Consider the following 13,277-nt stretch of genomic DNA (forward strand, 5'->3'; position numbering starts at 1 on the left):
TCACTGGAGTGCTCTCCACTCTGCCTTGCTTTTTTCGTTTAAGTCTCCTCTCCCTCACCTCACAACCAGGTCCCTGGCGCTCCTGGAGCCAGGATGGTTCCCTGCTCCTCTTCCTCCACATTGAGACCAGAGGAATGAAGAAAGCTGAGAGAAGAGAAAGGATCATTGATAATAAAGGGATAAGGGATTTCCAGGTTCCCAAGTTCAACTGGACATTGGCATTGTACCTGCACTTGGTTTAAAACACAGATGCCTGGGCTCCACCCCAGACCTGCTGAACCAGAATCGGGGGGTTGGTCCCAGGAATATGAATTTCAAAGAGCCTCTGCCATTGGCTCTGCTGTACAGCCATGTTCTGGAGCCTCTTCTCTGTGCCTGGCTCCCTGTCCTTTGGTTTTCTGGTTGGGGGAGCTGGCAGCAGTGCAGGCCTGTAGCTGTCACGGGGCAGTAGTCCCAGGGCCTCAGCTCTCTGCCATGGCACAACTCACTTCCACGTCATAGGCAGCAGCCCTTAGAGAGGGGAAGAGAGTCAGACCCTCACAGCAAAGGGGAAGTCACTGCACCCTCCTCAGTCTCCTCCCTGTGGAGGCCTCGCCGATGGTAAGTCATTGACCAATTTTGGGACTTCTGAGGGGCCTTGCAGAGACTGATAGGAGAATCTAACCATGGCCCTTCTGAAATAGATTTTTTTCTGCTCCCTCCTGACAAGGGTGGGGGGTTGTGGGACTGTGGGATCTGCTCTTTCTTGGCCTGGGTTGGTCTACTCTGCTTCGGCTCCTTAAGTCTCCTGAGAGGCCCCTGCTGAAGGATGTTGTTGCCTCCATCTTCTCTTTGAAATCATCTTTGTCTTGAGGAAGAAAATGCTGAGCTGGGATGGTGAAATCAATTTGGTGCCATAAGGGTACTTTGTGTTTACCTTGCTGGGTACCCCGACTGTCTTACAGGATGAGGTGTGTTCACTCTCCTAGTTGCACCTGAATAATTAGTGGTGCCCATGATAGACTTTTGTGCCCTTGGAACTCCCCTTCCACCCTGCCCCAGACCTCAGAGATTCCACGTTTATGAATTTCCCAGAAAGCCTTAAGTGGGGAGATGAAAGCCCAGGTGGGGAGATGAAATTGTCTTCCCCCCAGGTCCCTGCTGCTACATCAGCCACCCAGACATGGCCTTCTTTGTCAGATTTCCTGTGGTCCCTCAAGAAAAGTATATGCAGGTCTCCTTGTCAACTGTGGTTGGTGAGATGCACTGAAAAGGGAGTGATAAATACTTAAGTTTCCATGAGTGTGAGAATCTCAATTTTGCACCTGTCCTTGTCTAAATTTTCTACATATGCTGGAATGGAAGCATCAGAAATAAGATTTCAATGGGTTGTGTTGGTATTTATTGCATTGCCCTTCTGGAACAATTGCTAGAAGAATATGCTAGAATTTAGGAAGGACCTGCCATCTGTTTTACCTTTTTAGACATCAGTGCATTTAGTCCATGCTTATATGTCTCTATAAGCATTATTTCCATTTTAAAAAAGAAGAAAACAGGGCCCAGCAGGTTTAGTCACCCAGCTGCCTTTTATTTATTTATTTATTTATTCATTCATTCATTCATTCATTTATCTATTTATTTTTCGATTTATTTATTTATGCATACAAGAACTGGAGTACAGGCCAGAGGCATGGGTGGGGGTGAGAGGATTCACCAGAGCCAGCGTGGGGAACAGAACATGCGAATCGACTGAAATACACTGCTGAGGGGAGCAGGGGATGAGTCAGGAGAGGTCTGCTGTGCCATGTGGGTAGCTCCCTAGCTGGGGATCAAACTCGTGCTGCAGTGGCTGTGGATAGCTTCATAGGTTGTGTCTTAACCCCTTGCGCCACCAGGGAGGCCCCCAGCTGCTTTTTATTTATTTATTTATTAAATTTGTTTTATTTATTTATTTTATTTTTTAAGATTTATTTATTTATGCAAGTACTGGTGTACAGGCTAGAGGCGTGAGAGGGTGAGAGAATTCACCAGAGACAGACAAGGGAGCAGAACAGGCAGATGGACGGAATACATTGCTAAAGGGAGTAGCGGGCGAGACAGGAGAGGTCTGCCTTGCCATGTGGGAATCTCCCTGGCCAGCCGGAAATCGAACTGGTGGTGTAGAGGCTGCGAATAGTTTCACAGTGCTGCACTCAACCCGCTGTGCCACTGGAGGCCCTATTTTTTAAATTTTATTATTTTTAATTTTATTTTATATATTTTTAAAATCATTTTTCATTTTTGTACAATGTATGCATTTTCATCTTGGTTATATTCCCCATACAATTCCCACCACCCTTATTTTGACTTTTTAGAGCAAGGGTTAGGATGATGGCCGTGTAGCCCAAGGCCTGTAAGGTTACTACCTTATCTGGATGCCACAGCCTGCCTTTCTTCTGGTGCCAAGAATCTATTATTCCCAAGACCTGTGCTGTGTGCAGGGATAGAGCAGGGAAGGACAGACACAGTAACTGCTATAATGATATCTGTGTTCTAGACTAGCTCTATCAAAAAAAAAATGTATAGTGTGAATCACGTGCGAAGGTGTAAGTTTCTAGCAGTTATAGTGAAGAAAAAAGCAGAAAGAAGCAGGTAAAGATAATTTTAATAATATGGTTTACTTGATCTAATATATTTAAAAGTCTCATTTTAACATAATCAATATAAAAATTACTCATGAGATTTTTTTTATCATTTTTTCATACTAAGTCTTTGAAATCTGGTATGCAATTCACACTTAGAAAACCTATTTTTCAAACATCCAATAGCCATGTGTGGCCAGTGACGATCATATTGGATAGTGTACCTTGAGAAGTATGCTTACTTTTCAGAAAATGGTGCCCTATCAGTAAGCATTTTAATATCATAAAAGTTCATATGTGGTTTCTTTATTCATTCATTCAGAAAGGTGCTGGTCTGTGTTTAGCACTTGCATGTATCGTTTTTTCTTTCTTTCCTTGACCCAGCTTCTCTTTCTTGCTTTTCTTCCTCGTTCTTCCCCTTTCTTTGCCCCTCTCTTATTTTGTCAGCTGTTTAGCTGTGCTTCCAGGACCTAGAAATACAGTATTAATTAAGACAAAAATAGCTTTGATTAATAGAACAGTTTCGATCTTTGAAACCACCAGCCTGTCATCTGAACTTAGGAAGACTGAGCTCCTGGTGCCCTACCAAGCAGTCACACCATGGGACATGTACATAAATATATATATGTAATATTTTAAAGTTGTGTGTATATCGACATAAATATTTTTATATATTAATATATATTTATATAGGCTAGTGTCTGCATTATGCTAGTATTTATGTGTGTCATTATTTATGTAACTTCTTCCCTGGAAGGAGCCACAAGAAATTGTTGATAGTGGTTGCTTTGAGTGGATGGAGGACATTTGAAATTTTTGTTTTAGACATTTCTCCAGTGTTTTAAATTTTCTAATATGGTCATGTTTTACTCTCAGCAAGGAGACTTAAAAGAGAAAGATGATAGAGTCAGGGGGTGGTTTATGTACCTAGAGGGAGGAATTGAATTTGTACCCAGTTAATCCAAGTTGGTTGAGCTTCAGGTTAAATTCTTTTGTGCAAAATCCTTAGCATTTTCTCGGCTTCGTTAGACTGATCTTCTGGGTAAGGGGAAGTGATGTGGTATTGGTTTGTCTTATTGCTGTGACGTCTGCCCTACCGCTTGCTTGATGTAGGCTGGAGGCATGTGAAGAGGGAAAAACTACTTATCAAGTCACATTTTTACTTTTGTCAAGTAATTTACTCTTGTCAAATTTGTATTGATATTTTCTTAGGTTACTACAATCTTTGTGACAAGTAAGAGAATAGGGGTGTAGTATTTCAGACTCTGACACTCACTGGGTATGCCACCTTGGGCAAATTGCTTGGTTACCCTGAATCTGTTCTTGCCTTTCTGAAAATACTGTGGGGAGTGCAGTTGACATCTCAGGACTTAAGGGATATGAAATGCTGTGATTCCAGCTCTGTGTGACTTTGCTTATACTGCATTGTTTGGTCTCTATCTGATATTTTTTAAACCCTAATAAGTGATAGTGTATTATTTCTGCTAACAAGTTATCCTCCACAACAGAATTTTAAATAGAATCTTAAATGACATAATAATAACTTTCTGTTTATGGACATTAGCCCAAGTTCAGTCTTAGGGAAATATAACATTATGCCATTATCTGTGTGGGAATGAAAAGAATGTATTTTACATTTTATACGTAAACCGTAGACCATATTTATTATGGTCTACATGCAGAATTATGAATGTGGGTTCATAGGAAGATAATGGGTACAGGGGAAATGGAGCAAATATGCATGACTGAATGGGTCTATTAATTCCCCTGTTACTGCAGGATGTTTTGACAGCTTTTCAATTTAGTTTCCACCACCATTTACATGACCAAGAGTATGTCCGGAATGATTGAGAAAATAGTCTGATTTATGCCATAAATGACTCTTCATCTGCCCATTGGAGAAATTATGAAACCAAAATAAGCTTGTCATATGGACTTCTGGGCAGAAAGCTTCTTAATTTAGACAGTTTGGTAAAATTTAGATCTAAACAGCAGTTGGTTGGTTTTCTAAGATACAAAATGAATAAAAACAATAATTGATAACATTGCCTTTTCTGTGGGGGAAAACCACTTGGAGACTATTTTATATTCACTGTGTTTATGTTTTTTTAAGAAAATGCTGGTCTCCAGTGACAATGTGTTATGTGTAGTAGGTGCCTAGTAAGTGGGGGATAAATGGATGTGTGGATGGGTGTGTGTTCTGTGGACACTGTCCATGGAATGGTGTCAATTTTCCTTACTCTTGGGCCCATTTTGAATGTCCCAATTGTAGAAATAGACATCCCTTCTATGAGCATCCTACAGAAGGGCGTGAGCTGCTGGTGCCATTTGGGTTGTCAGCGTTTCCATGGAGCAGGTTTGTCTTGTGGTCACATAGGGTGTGCATAGACAGAAATAACACATTGATTCAAAGTGAGATAAGGTTTACAGGGTGCTTTTTTTTCCAACTGTGTCCATACTTAAAAGTGTACCAGACTATGCGAACTTGTCCCACAAAAGAATCTGTATCCCATTATAGGAGATAGTTAACAATTGTAATTGTTAGCTCCGTGGGGTGTGCGTGAGTCTGTCAGTAGCAGAGATTAAACTGGGTGTCTCCTTTTTGAAGCAGATCATTAAAGGGAAGAAGTCTGTAGCGTTTGGAGGAAATCTCTAGAATTAGTTCAGTTATTTTAGGTATTTCTTGTTACTTTTTCTTCTAGATTTATGCTTTTTGCATATCTTCCTATCGTTCTCCAGTTAGGTTCATTCAAGTTCTAATTTAAAAGAATGCTTGTTGAACATGCCTATTTTGTCTACCAAGTTGCCAGTTTCACAAACAGACTGCTGGCTCTCTCTCGAACATCTGATAACACAGGAAATAGGGGAAGGCTGGTAATGAAATGAAAATGCTTACTTTTAAAGTGCACTAAAACGAGCTTCCTTTTTACATGTATCACCAGTGTGTGAAGCTATGGTTAAAATCTACAGTAAGATAGACATTCCATTAAATCTAGTGGATAAAATAGTATTGGTGTTAGCTGTTGAGTAATTTTTTTTTCTTTAAGTTTGTAAAATGTGGGAAAACATTTCTGTTGTAGGATTCAGCATTCCAAATGGAGTCAACCTGTTCTTGTTCTGAAACAGATTCCCCCTTTCATTTTCTAAAACTTTATGAATATCATTTCTTAAGGCCTTGGTTTATTTCCAGAGAAGTCTTTGATAATGATCATAAAACATTTTCACCTTAGAAGTTTTTCAGGAAAAATTGTAACGCTCAAATGTAGTGCCCTAATATGGCAGCCTGCATACTTATTTTTATTTCATGGTCATTTTGAATTCAGAGTCCCAAAGGCTATAGAAATCCTTCAACCTTGTTTTACCTCAGTCCTTTTCATGGTCCGGGGTGTCCATGTGATTATAACTTGCCCATATTCTGGAAACAATCTAGCTTGAGAGGGTGTGATTGGAAAACAGAGGGAGGGAGCCACTGAGTCAACAAGATGGAAATATATTAACATTTCTAGAAAAAGAAACTTTGGAGTCATCTGACCCTTTAGTTTAAAATGAGTGGAGTAAGACCTAGAGGAGTCAGAGGACTCTCATAGCATTACATAATTTGTGGCTATTGGAGACTGTTAATTCATATTTGTAAGTCAACAAATATACATTAAGGGAAGAATGAGTTTCCGGAACATCCATCTTGGAAAAGAGAAGAAAAGCCATGGTTGGTAGTTATGGCCAATGCTTAGCAATACTATTTAATGGTAACATAGAGCCCAGGTTAACTATGGCTTTTAGGCAGAGCAGTCTTTTCTCAAAGAAGTGATTAGCAGTCTAAAATTTTAGAGTATCTTTATTCAAGCACTTAATTAAATTAAATTATTTATTAAAAATATGGAATGCATCACAAATTTGCATGTCATCTTCATGCAGGGACTATGCCAGTCTTCTCTGTATTGTTCCAATTTTAGTATGTATTATGAAAGTGAGCACATATAAAACTGGCATTTTTCTTCTTAAGTTTGTAGCCAGCAGTGATGCTGATGCATTATATTAGTAAATTTGCACAATTTGAAAGTTTCACATTTTAGTTTATCTAAATATGTGTTAGCTGCAGGATGGGCTAAAGATAAGTTGAAAATTAATAAGGATCAGTATAAAATCTTGCTCAGGGTCCAAAAAATAATTCAACAGTTGTACGAGAACAGAATGAAGGATATATTATATATTTTAAGAGTAACATTTGCAAGAAGATCTGATGGTTTCAGTTGGAGGCAAGCTAAACAATGTTACCTGAGTAATCTCACCTACATTAAAAAAAAAAGCAACATGAAGGTTTATGAGCAGATGTGTTGGTGTTAAAGAAGAGGTCCCTCCTTTACTCTGCATTGATTAGCTCATCTGGAGAAGTGTGCATCATTTAAATGGGAGGCAAATTCAGAAATTCATCCATCCATCCATCCAACCATCCATCCATCCATCCATCCATCCTTCTGTCTGTCCATTCACTCATTCATTTCATTTATTGTTCCTTCAATAGAAGGTAAACCTCCCTAGGGAACAGACCAGTGTTTCACACATTGTATGCCCTCAGTCAATTATCAACTGAATGGAGTGAGTGGGGGGATTTCAAAATCTATTAGGTGATAAATGGCGTAAGGAAAGAGCTTGTTATGGAGAAAAACAGTTTCACTGGAACTCTGGAAACTGTCTTCAGAGTTTTTAAAAGTAGAGGGATGGGATTTTCTGTGTTTCTACAGTGGACAAGACAAGGAACAATGAATGACAGATGCAATAAAGGGGACAATGTAAGTGCAGGTGACCCTCATAATTCAAAGATGGCTAATGCTGGGTAAAGGTCAGTTGAACTGGATGCACTTTAGCAGGGTCAAAATTTTATAATAAATACTAAAAAATATTTGATTGGGACTTATTTTTTTTTTAAAGATGTATTTATTTGTTTATACAAGCACTGGGTACAGTCAGAAGCGCGGGAGGGTGAGAGAATTCACCAGAGCCAGAGCGGGGAGCAGAGCAGGCAGAAGGACCGAAGTACACTGCTGAGGGGAGCAGCGGGCATGGCAGGAGAGGTCTGCGCGCCATGTGGGACCCTCGCCGGCGGCCAGGGATCGAGCCGGCGCTGCAGAGGCCGCGGGCAGCTTCGCAGCCCAGCGCTCAACCGCCGCGCCACCAGGGGAGGCCCTTGATTGGGACTTATTTTGAAAAGTAAGACTAAACATTAGTTTCTTTGATCATATTAACAGTTTTGATGATTTCAGCTATATGTTAATTTTTATATGCTAATTCTTAGACCACATAGAAACTGAATCAGCTGTTGCTAAGTGTTGTGCAGGAGAGATTGAGTACATTTTCCTGACACATTTTTTTATATTAGCTCAAGATAACATTCCTTAGTTCACATTTGACTTTTGAAGAAACCAGCTGTATAGAAATACATTTGACTTTTATAGATTTCCAAGGCCTCCTCTCAATCATTATATATTCCTATTATTTGCTTTTTTAAAAAAAATACATTTTTGTGGAAATAACAGTGGCTTCCAACATTACATAAGTTTCAGGTATACAGCATTATAATTCCCTTTTGGTTTTTGGGCAGTGTCCCTGTAGACTTACCTACCTATTCAGTAGGTAAGCTCTCCAGCGGACAGTGGCTTCACTTGCCATTCAGATAGTTTTCCAACATCACTTTCATCAACTTCATAAAATTTTGTATCGTTGGCAAAATCTAGAATTACCCTGTATAACCAATCACATCACATTTACAGTTTATTATGGAGAAATCCTAAATCTTGGGGAGAAGAAGCAGTAAAAACAAGACTTAGTGGGTGAGACTAAACACTAAAATTTACCAAGCAGAGATGTTTAAGTGGAAAACAATTTTGTAAATAGGCATCTTATTAGAAAATATATGTATGCTATGAAAAACTAGCGTCCTTACATTACCTTAACGACGGAGACTTGAAATAGGAATACTCAGAAAATGATAAGGGTGCCAGAGTTGGAGGCCACAAATGTGGGTTCAGAGTCCCAAGCTTTATTCTTTTTTCCAAGCAGAGATCTGAGGGAATGAATATACTGGCACATCTGTAGCACATACCATTTGCTAGACCACTTGGGAACTTTCTCAACTTTGTCATTAATGATGGAATCTTGAGTCAGAACCATTTGACAGACTGAAACTCTGGCCTTAATCCAACATGCAACATTTAACAAGGCTCAGTGTTTATTTGCAATTAGGTCCCAGACCTCATCTTAAAAACAAAACAAACTGGGCCTCCCTGGTGGCGCAAGGGGTTAAGCACCGCACTATGAAGTAATTTGCAGCCTCTGCAGCACGAGTTCGATCCCCTGCCGGCCAGGGAGAAACCCACATGGCGAGACAGACCTCTCCTGTCTCGTCCGCTGCTCCCCTCAGCAGTGTATTTCAGTCAATCTGCCTGTTCTGTTCCCCACTCTATCTCTGGTGGATCCTCTCACCCCCCACTTCTCTGGCCTGTACCTCAGCTCTTGTATGCATAAATAAATAAATCTTTAAAAAAAAATAAAAACAAAAAATAAAAACAAAACAAACTACAATTGTAGCCTGGCAAAGGGTTTAGTATAGTAGTCCTGACTTCTGTGGTTTACATGAAAGTGAGTCTGGGGGTTGTGGGGCCCAGCGGCTCAGTATGAACCAGCAAGGCTGCATGACTCTAAGATGAAGTCTTGAGCTCCCCTTCTAAAGAGTGGTCAGGCTGGAGAAAGTGACAGCCCTTTTTGTATTATCAACTTACCCTTCTTGAGTAGTTATTGGCAGAAGGTGAGGGGGTAGAAAATTAGGTTGCGGAGATATGAGGCTAGAAAAGCTAGTACCGTTACCACTTGAAGCCTGCTTCCAAAAGTGACTGTATTGCTCTGGATATGTTTGGAAGGAGAGAAACTCAACTTGGGCAAAGGAGGAATGAGCCAAGGGGTGGGCAAGAGCACTTCTGGTACCCAGAGATAACCTGGAAGCAAGGACTTGACCTCTGGGGGGTTACCTTTCCACCTCTCCTTTCTATGTCTCTGCATATTCTCCAATGAGTCATCTCTGAGGAGGAAAACTACAGCCCCTAGGAGCTGATATGCTTCTTTCCAATTCCAGCTTGAGAGGAATTGATACTTATTTTTTCTGGCCTGAAATTTTTAAATCCCAGGATGAGGTGGCGGGGAGGATAGGGGGTGAGTGCTGATTAGTTGAACTTGGATCATGGGCCTACTTGTAGGTCAATTATCTGTGATGAGGGCATTGGAAGACTACAAAAGGCCCATGTTGATAGTTTGGGATGTGAAATGTCTACAAATTTGGCAGCTTCAATTCAAACCACTTGGTGAAAGTGGAAGGATCAGAAATTTTCCAAAGGAGGGTTGCTGTGCTGCTTTTGTCAAGCAATGCAGAAGACCATGGCATAAATGGGATCCAGAAACCTGTCTAAGCCTGAGGAGTGGAGGGAAAAACTAGGGTATTTCATCATAAAATTATACAATCTGGGACCAGAGTGAAACTGAGGCTTAGCATCATCAAATGATTTGCCCAAGCACACCCAAGCTGGTTACAGACCAAAGCTCAGGCCTCCAACTCTGAACTCTCAGAGTTCATCCACTATACTTTATTGTCATCCTAAAAGAAAAATCACAAGGAAAGACATAATTGCCTTCAAACATTTGAATGACTGCTATGTAGAAAGAAGAATAGTGTTGTTTTGTGATACTCCGTAAGATTTGGATCCATGGACAGTAGTAACTGACATGCAGAATCCTACTAGATTTAAGGCAGAACATTGACACCTGATGTAACTTAACCATGGAGCAGGCTGTCTCCGGAGGTGATGGCCACGGGCCCGGTCAGGGGAAGCCTTTGGGCAAGGTGGATAAATATCTGCCAGTGACGCTGAGGAAGGAATTCTTAAAGTCCTTTCCATTTCCAATTTACTGCTGTAAATTCAAAACTTTTTATTGTTGTCCTTCAGCTTCATTCTAATAATAATAGTATCGCTACTACTAACAGTAACTGCTTGCAGTTGTAGAATGTGTTCAATACTAAATGCTGTGCCACCTGTTCTACAGTGATTCTCTCATTCAATTTTGCTCTGTAAGATAGATACTGTCATTATCTACATTTTTTTTTGAAAAGATTTATTTATTTATTTATTTATTTATACAAGCACTGGGTACAGTCAGAAGCGCGGGAGGGTGAGAGAACTCACCAGAGTCAGAGCCGGGAACAGAACAGGCAGAAGGCCCGAAGTACACTGCTGAGGGGAGCAGCGGGCGGCAGGAGAGGTCTGCGCGCCATGCGGGACCCTCCTCCGGTGGCCGGGGAGCAGCCGGGGATTGAACTGGCTCTACAAGAGGCCGCTGGCAGCTTCTCAACCCAGCGCTCAACCGCTGCGACACTGGGGAGGCCCCATTATCTACATTTTGCAGAGAGGTCTGGGACCATTAAGTTATTCTCTCAGTGACCCTGGGGTTTTCCTCCTGAGCCCCTAGTCTCAACACTACATTCAGTGGCTTCTTAACGACTTCGAGTTTCCAGTCCCATTTGTTCTCAAAGAGTGAGCCCCAAATGCCTGCATCGGGGCATATTTTTGGTTTTGATGAAAAAACAACTATTTTGAATTTTGTATCTTTGTAAAAATCATGTTTTCCATATATTCGAAACCCATATTTTTTGTAAATATTTATGTTCCTGGGTCCTCCCAGTTACTTAGTGAACTGAATGCCTGGGAATATACATTTTAGCAAGGACTGGTATGGTTCTGATGGGTACATAAATTTGAGGACCGCGGGCCTGCAGCTTTCAAGGAAAGATTGGAGGGGAGATCAGATGCTGAGAGGCCTCATATTTACCCAAACAGCTTAAACTCTGTTCTGAAGGTTTTTTTTTTTTTTTTGGTGGGACCCTTGCCGGCGGCCGGGGAATGAACCGGAGCTGCAAAGGCTGCGGGCAGCCTTGCAGCCCAGCGCTCAACCGCTGCGCCACCAGGGGAGGCCCAATTCTGTTCTGAAGTTTGAGGGCAGATATTGAAGGGCCAAGAGTGTAGGTCTTATATCAGAATTGATTTCCAGTAAGTTCAGTCTGGTGGCTGTGTGGGCAGGACCTGAGGCTCCTGCATCTTTCAGGGGGAGGTGATGTGGGGCTGAGCTGAACAGAGGTGGGGTGTTGGGGGTGGGGTGGAGCAGAAAGGACAGAAGTGAAAGGCAAGTCAAAGCAGAAGGACTTGGTATTTGACTGTGGAGTGGGAGAGGGAGAAGATTGGCTGAATCCAGTACATGAGAGTAAAATAGGCGGTGGCATGGGCTGGCTGTTGAATTCAGAAAACAAAGCACTGTCAACAGGATGGTCAGTGGAAAACTTCATAGAGGAGATAGCAGTGAAATGAGGTTTGGGTTTTCAGAAATATTGGTGAGAACGGAAGGGAACGACCTCCCAAGAACTCATAGACAAGGCAGTAGGTGGAAGAGCACAGGTGTGTTTGAATCTGGGCTAAGAAGTGGCTGGAAAGGGGTCATATTGGGACAAAGATAAGAAAGATCAACTTGAGTCAGTGGGACAAGGGCCTTCAATGTCAAGATAAAGGGGCTTTGCTCTCTCATTGAGGGGACTTTTTCTTGGTTGGGGCAGCAATATAATCAAATGACACTTAGAGAGACAGTTTCAGCTCAGCTAAAGGCCTGACCCTAGTTTCTTGAGGGAGGCTTTTCCCCAATGTCAGTTGAACATCTAGCTTAGTGTAAACAGATCTCACTTAAGTGAGAAAGGGAACCCACATTACAGGCAGATTTACTGATGAAATATTATAGTAAAAATCCATAGTCTCATGTGAGTATTTTATTGAGATAGCAACAAGTGTGCCTCTGACATCTTAATCTTGCTCTTTGATTCTTATCACCAAGCCCCCTTTACTTTCAGCAGTCATGTACCCTTGAAGTGAAATGTTTGTACCAGGCCTCATCTCTGGTGGGAAAGGTTGTGGTTGACCAGATGAGCAAAGACCCTGATGTGCAATATTGCCTATTGGATAAACCCTAGAAATGCCAAGGGGTGTTGGGATGGGGCTGGATTGTTTGTTCCTAAATCTGTTTTTACCCCTGCACATGGAATGGTCCTGACCAAGCAGCTATCCCATGCTGGGGAGTGAAGAGTTTGAAGGCTCTGGTTGCTTTAGTGTGTACTATTAAGTGCCATTATGTTTTTAAGAGGCTGTGTGGGAGGGGAGCCCTTCCTATTCTGTCTTTTATCCCACAGCCCACATCACCCCTCCTTAGATTTTGGTATTCATATAATTTTTCTCCTTTCTCTGAATTCCTGTGGCATTCATTTGCAGGACATTCATAGCTAACACTCATTTTTCTTATCAGTCCCTGAATTTCAGTTTGGTTTGTGAGCTAATATGTAAATTCCTTAGGAGCAGACCCATGTGGTGTTACCAGTCTGTGGAATTCTCCTCTGTGCCTCGCACAGTGTGGGTTCCCAGAGATGCTTGCAAAAGCTACTTGATTGTTTGACTATTTGGTTGAAGTCTTGGAGCACAGACATCAGAGTTACTTTTCAGTTGAAACAGTTTTATGACTGTGATTAAATAACTTTGTTGGTAGGGTCACAGTCATTATCTGTCACAAATGTGCAGCCTGAATTGTCAAGGAAAAAAATGC

At 41.5% G+C, this 13,277-nt stretch overlaps 1 protein-coding gene and 1 non-coding gene across 2 annotated transcripts in view; one reads left to right on the plus strand and one right to left on the minus strand.

The window, feature by feature from the left end:
* The window catches only part of PIK3AP1 (phosphoinositide-3-kinase adaptor protein 1), a 99,709-nt gene that overhangs the window by 13,143 nt on the left and 73,289 nt on the right, over positions 1-13,277 (plus strand). The gene's annotated exons all lie outside the window — the stretch shown is intronic.
* LOC119235012 (U6 spliceosomal RNA) lies at positions 6,471-6,582 on the minus strand. Its single transcript, XR_005122768.1, has one exon. It is a non-coding gene; the product is annotated as a U6 spliceosomal RNA (small nuclear RNA).

This window comes from Talpa occidentalis, unplaced genomic scaffold, assembly GCF_014898055.3.
Source record: "Talpa occidentalis isolate TD23 unplaced genomic scaffold, MPIMG_talOcc4v2.1 talOcc4.8, whole genome shotgun sequence".
NCBI lineage: Eukaryota > Metazoa > Chordata > Mammalia > Eulipotyphla > Talpidae > Talpa > Talpa occidentalis.